This window comes from Aotus nancymaae, unplaced genomic scaffold (genome assembly GCF_030222135.1).
Source record: "Aotus nancymaae isolate 86718 unplaced genomic scaffold, 86718_ANA_hifiasm-v0.15.2.pri h1tg000057l, whole genome shotgun sequence".
Classification (NCBI taxonomy): domain Eukaryota; kingdom Metazoa; phylum Chordata; class Mammalia; order Primates; family Aotidae; genus Aotus; species Aotus nancymaae.
The window spans coordinates 46,464,061-46,470,411 of NW_026988471.1; the positions used below are offsets into that span (position 1 = coordinate 46,464,061).

At 45.2% G+C, this 6,351-nt stretch overlaps 2 pseudogenes; one reads left to right on the forward strand and one right to left on the reverse strand.

Annotated features, from left to right (window-relative positions):
* Positions 1–2,221: 2,221 nt before the first annotated feature.
* On the reverse strand, positions 2,222–3,687 carry LOC105731817 (autophagy-related protein 16-1-like; annotated as a pseudogene).
* Positions 3,688–5,908: 2,221 nt separating this feature from the next.
* LOC135269865 (small nucleolar RNA U3) lies at positions 5,909–6,103 on the forward strand (annotated as a pseudogene).
* Positions 6,104–6,351: the final 248 nt, after the last annotated feature.

A 6,351-nucleotide genomic window follows, 5' to 3' on the forward strand; every position in this document is an offset into this window, starting at 1 on the left:
CATCTTTCCCCTGCTATTTTATTCTATTTGGTCCCTCAGCAGATTTGACTGCACCCACCTGCACTGGGGAGGGCCATCTTCCTTAGTCAGTCTACCAATTCAAATGCTAATCTCTTCTAGAAACACTCTCACAGACACACCCAGAAATAATGTTCTACCAGCTGTTTCATAGTTCAGTTAAGTCAACACATAAAACTAACCACTACAGAGCACATGGCAGGGTTGACAACCACAACTCAGCAGTAGGAGTCAGTGGCCTTTTTTCCAGGGTGCTGCTGTTAACCTGTCTCAGCCTCAGTGATTTCTTATCTTTGTGTCTCTCATTCTTTAGTTTTAAGTCTTACATCTTCGTCTGTCTCAAGACTGTTTGACCCAGCTTGGATCAAGTATCAAATTCCTTGGTCAGGCTGGGCACGGTGGCTCACATCTGTAATCCCAACACTTTGGGAGGCTGAAGTGAGTGGATCACCTGAGGTCAGGAGTTCAAGACCAGCCTGGTCAACATGGTGAAACCCTGTCTCTACTAAAAATACAAAAATTAGCTGGGCATGGTGGCGGCTGCCTGTAATCCCAGCTACTCGGAGGCTGAGGCAGGAGAATTTCTTGAACCTGGGAGGCAGAGGTTGCAGTGAGCCAAGACTGCACCACTGCACTCCAGCCTGAGCAACGAGCAAAACTCTGACTCAAAAAAATAAAAAATTCCTTGGTCGGCCAGCCAGCCAAGGCTACAGGGTGTAGTTATATGGTACCGGCCAGGCTGCCAGAGGCACTGGAGGATGGGGTACACAGTGGGAAGGGAAGCCTCAGTTTTCTTACATATAAGGTAGGATAATCTGCTTCTTAAAGTCATTGTGAGGATTAATCAAAATAATGTCAAAAAGTGCCTAACACATAGTAAACATCAAGTTTATGGTTAAGTGTTAATTTTTTTTGTTTATTTGTTTGAAAAGTATATAACAGATTTATTATTATTTACAATCAAGTTCTGCTGGGCAACACAATGAAATAAATAAAAGACGTGCCCTGGCCTGTGAATTTCAACTCTCCTTCAGTTCTCTGAAGGGCAAACTGGAAAGCAGTGATCAGGCAGGGAAGAGAGGGCAGATGGAGGCCAGGCTCATCGGTGGGAAGGCCGCTCTCCTCTCTCACCAGCTTTAGCACTCATATCCCCAAATGTCCAGAGAACAAGTATGGAAGAAAACAAATAAAGTGCAAATTTAAAAGTGATAAAAACGGTGTTTCACACATCCAAGGAACCAAAACTTTATACACAGGTAAAATGGTAAAGATAAATGGTTTTCCCTGGCCTTCATCACAACCCCTGAAATGGAAAGATGGCATTGCTGTGCTTCTGGGCCTGGGCTTCTTGCTCTAAAGCAACAAGGACATTGCATGCAGGCTTGGCAGAGGGGCTGTGGCCACAGTCACCAGCTTCAGACAAATACGCTGGAGGTCTCGAATCCCTTGGCAGCCCCAAGAGTGTTGTGTGCACCCACATTCTGGGTGTCTGCAGATCGATACAGGACACATCCTTACCTCTGCAGCAAACCCATTTCCCTAGAAAAAATTTTCACACATCCTCTTCCACCTCAAAAAAAAAAAATTTTTTTTTTAACCAAATGGAGATTTTTAAATATGTTGAATTTTTGGGGGAAAAGGACCAGAAAGCTCTGAAGAACAGTTAAGAGATCTGAGGAAATTTCAGCAGTAACAAGACACATTCATGCAGCCCACCATGGAGGGGGCAGTAGTCTCAGTTTCCATTAATCCAATGCTTAAAGTGAGTTCACTGGACAAACGGCCCCAAGGTGATGGGACACGCGTTAGGCCAGAACGACTTTGGAAGGATGAGAGAAAGCACAGAGAACACCACCTGGGTGTGGGGTTGTTTTTGGCGCTGCCGTTGGTGAGGAAACCCAGCGGGGCCCTGTGCCCCTCCAAGTGAGGTATGGAAGATCCTAGTAGTGTTTCCCAAGGCAGGAATCTGAACCTATGCTAAGTGATAGTGTCAGGTTTTTTCAATGTTATTCTTCCAGGTCAAGAGAGACCTCAGTCAAATCTTCAGAAATCCCGTTCACAGCAGAGCTAATTGCCACATAGCTTGAGCTTCTCTGGGAGGTCCATGCGATACCCAGCACCTCACATGCCAGGACAGGGCTGCGGGAGCCCACATGCTTCTTTTGAGAAGGGCGCTGGGGTTCTCCCAGCCCTGAGAGCCCTGTCAATACTGTGCCCACAGCACAGCTTTGCATCCTTTGTCCACACTGACGATGTGGACAACGTGCAAGCCGGAGGGTGACCACGCCACTGCATTGATGGAGGAGCGGTGCTGCTTTGAAAGAACCTTTTCCACTTTTCCTGTGAGCACACTCCAAATATAGAGAGAGCCCTCAGCAGAACCTGCTGCCATGTAACTGCCATCAGGGCTGAAGACAACTCTGGTCCAATCATAGCTGCACTTGAACCCAGGTGCACTGAATGTCTGCTTGACAGCATTTGTTCGGAGATCAGTAACTTTTAGCAAGTCATCACGGGAGCAGCTCAGGAGCTCAGTCCTTTTTGGAGTTAAGTCCAGGGCAGTAACCTTTCCCAACAACTCCATCTCTTAAACTATACTCTCTGATCGAATGTCCCAGAAACGAATTTTCTTGTCAAAATGTCTATTCATTAGACATTGCTCTGTGAAGACAATATCATTGCAACTGGATCCTGCAAACACTATCTTCATGCAGACTTTGCTGCGTAGATCCCAGAGTTTGAGAGTCCGGTCGTGACTTCCCGAGACACTCCGTGCATTGTCCAGCAGGAACTTAGCAGACAGCACTTTCCCACTGTGTCCCGTAAGTGTGTGCCGTAATCGATAATCATCCACAGTCCAGATTTGGCTTGCAAAATCATGTGAAGCTGCTAAGAGGTAAGATCCAGCGCTATCAAATTCAATGCTTGTAATTCCTGCATTACTGCCAGAAAGAGAACCCTTGAATTCACTTTTTTCTCCAAATACTTTCCAAAGCTTAACCCTGCGGTCCATGCCTCCGGTGGCCAGTAACCGGGAACCTGGACTGAACTGCACAGCGTTGACGTCCCCATCGTGCGCGTCAAAGACACATAAGGCAGTAGTTGGTACCTTCACTTCTTTACCAGAACCAGGATGAGTATCCGCATTGTCCTGGGGGACTGGGAAGGAAGAGACAGAGCATCTCGTGTCTGCTCTGCTGATGGCTCGCACAGGAGAGGTCTCTTCCCGTGTGATCAGAGGTTTCATCCACAATGACCTCAATGTCATCATCCTGTTCAACTGGTAGAGGTTCCTTTGCTGCTTCAGCAAGCTCTTTCTGCAGCCAGGCTTGCCGGCTCCTGGAGTCTTTTTCATTCTCTGCATTGAGGCAATTGGCTTCCTGGGCTTTCTCAGCCATCCATCTGGTGACCAGCTCCTGGTTCTCTTCCATAGTTTTCCTCAGTTTTTCCTACAAGGCAGTAAAAGTGATCTTCAGGGCATCATATTCATCCTTCAGGCTCTGGTTGGCTATTTCAAGGTTCTGAAGCTTAGTGCGCAGATCTAGGCACTCCGTCTCCAGGTCAGAGATAGTATGCAAACATTCTGCAATTCTCCCCACGTTTCTTGTGTAATTCAGTCAGTTCTTCTTAGTGCTTAATCCTCAGCTGGGCCATTTCTTGTAGCTGACTGTCATTCCATGTGCCGTCATGTCCGGGACTTATCTCATGCCTATTTGGTACGTCATGCTTTTCAGCTTGTAGTTTTTGGGCCAACATTGAAAGAAGATCTGACTTTTCCAGCAATTTGTTATCTCTACACACTGGCCATCCCTGAGGCCATCTGGGACCAGTGTTAATTTTTTTTAAGTTTATTTTATTTATTTTATATTTTTTAAAGAGATGGGGTCTTGTGTTGCCCAGGCTGGTCTCAAACTCCTGGACTCAAGCAGTCCTCCCACCTCGGCTTCCCGAAGTACTTGAAAAAACAGTTTTTAATACTGGTGAAAAATTGAATGAACTAGTAACAGCTTCAAAACACCATCATAATATTAAAGAAAGGTTCTGGGCTCACCTTATACTTGTCTTGATTCAGCCCTGGAATCAGCTGTTTTTCCAAGGAGCTCTCATTCCTTTTATGAAAAATGATATTCAGAAGCTAAGACCTGGTCCCTAGATGTTGCTATTAGAATGTCTCTGTTTCAGGGGACAGAGTTGAGGAACACACATGTGCACACACACATTTATATCTATATTTTTTTCTATCTCACTGCATATGGGAAATTGTGAGTTCACTCCCATACCCCCAATTCCAATCCAACACCCCAGGTTTTATTCTAGTTTTCTCCTTTGTCATATTTGTTAGTTTCCTGATTTTAATGGCTGTGTTTTGGTTGTAAATTAGAATGTTCTTATTTGGAAGAAATACACACTAAAGTATTCACCCAGTGAGGGGTATGAAGTCAGCAATTTACTCTCAAGTAATTCAGGAAAAAAAAAGTTATTTGAGCCTGTAATCCCAGCACTTTGGGAGGCCGAGATGGGTGGATCACGAGGTCAAGAGATCGAGACCATCCTGGTCAACATGGTGAAACCCCGTCTCTACTAATACAAAAAATTAGCTGGGCATGGTGGCGCGTGCCTGTAATCCCAGCTACTCAGGAGGCCGAGGCAGGAGAATTGCCTGAACCCAGGAGGCGGAGGTTGCAGTGAGCCGAGATTGTGCCATTGCACTCCAGCCTGGGTAACAAGAGCAAAACTCTGTCTCAAAAAAAAAAAAAAAAAAAAAAAAGTTATTTGAACCATGTTTGCAACTTTTCTGTAAGTTTCAGATTTTTCAAAATAGAATTTATCAAAAACAAACAAAAATCTTAAAACAAATAACCTCATACATGTGTCATTTCTTACCTGGGCAGGTAAATTACTAGAAGGAGAAATGCTGCAACAAAAGGCCTGTGCGTTTGTAATTTTGTTTTGTTTCCGGAGATAGGGTCTGTCTCTGTTGCCCAGGCTGGAGAACAGTGGCACAATCATGGCTCACTGCTTCCTCAAACTCTCAAGGGATCATCTCTCCTCAGGCTCCCAGATAGCTGGGACCACAGGCTAGCACCATCATGCTCAGCTAATTTTTAAATTTATTGTAGAGATGGGGGTCTCTCTATGTTGCCCAGGCTGGTCTCAAACTCCTGAGCTTAAGCTATCCTCTGGCTTTGGCCTCCCAAAGTGCAGGGATTAGGTCAGGCAGGTGGTTTACACCTGTCATCCCAGCATTTAAGAGGCTGAGGTGGGCAGATCACTTGAAGCCAGGAGTTCGAGACCAGTCTGGCCAACAAGGTGAAACCCTGTTTGTATTAAAAATACAAAAAAGTCAAGCACAGTGGCATGTGCCTGTAATCTCAGCTACTTGGGAGGCTGAGGCACGAAAATCGCTTGAACCTGGCAGGGGAGGTTGCAGTGAGCCAAGATCTCACCACTGCACTCCAATGTGGGTGACAAAGCAAGATTCCATCTCAAAAAGAAAGAAAGAAAGAAAGTAAAACACAAAGTACTGGGATTACCAGTGTGAGGCATCTCACCTGGCCCATTTATAATTTGATGGATGTTGCCCAAACTGCCCTCCACAGTGGTTTTACAATTTACATAACCCCCCACCTGGAGTGAACAAGAAGTCTTACTCTCCCCAACACAATATTTTATAAGACTTCTGTTTTCTAAAAAAGCAATTCAATTGAAGACCAGCCTGGTCAACATGGTGAAACCCTGTCTCTACTAAAAATACAAAAATTAGCTGGGCATGGTGGCAGCTGCCTGTAATCCCAGCTACTCGGAGGCTGAGGCAGGAGAATTTCTCGAACCCGGGAGGCGGAGGTGGCAGTGAGCCAAGACTGCACCACTGCACTCCAGCCTGAGCAACAAGAGCAAAGGGATCATTTCTACAGAAATTCTAGAAGAAACTAGAGAAGTTTCTCTGCGCAGGTAGAGCACCAGAGGCGTGTTCTCTCCTGAACGCGAAGCTGGTCTTGGTGTTGCTTTGCAACTGCTGTTTGCCACTGATGGGCGTTCGTTTACCTCCATCAGGGTAAGATGGAGAGGATGCAGCCTGAGTGGTTTCCCTTCTTTGAAACAAAAATTAGTTAGTGAAAGCTGTTTTCTTGTGTAGTTTTAATTTGCATTTCTCTTACTGTGAGTGAGTTTGATCATCTTTCCAAAGACTTAAAGCTGGTTGCATTTCTCTTTCCTTGAGTGGTTGGTGCACAATCTTTACCCATGTTTTCATTGGCTTATTGTTCTTTTATTCTTATTATCATGACCATTGTTGATTTTGAACCTCTAAATGTGATGATAATTAGCCCTATA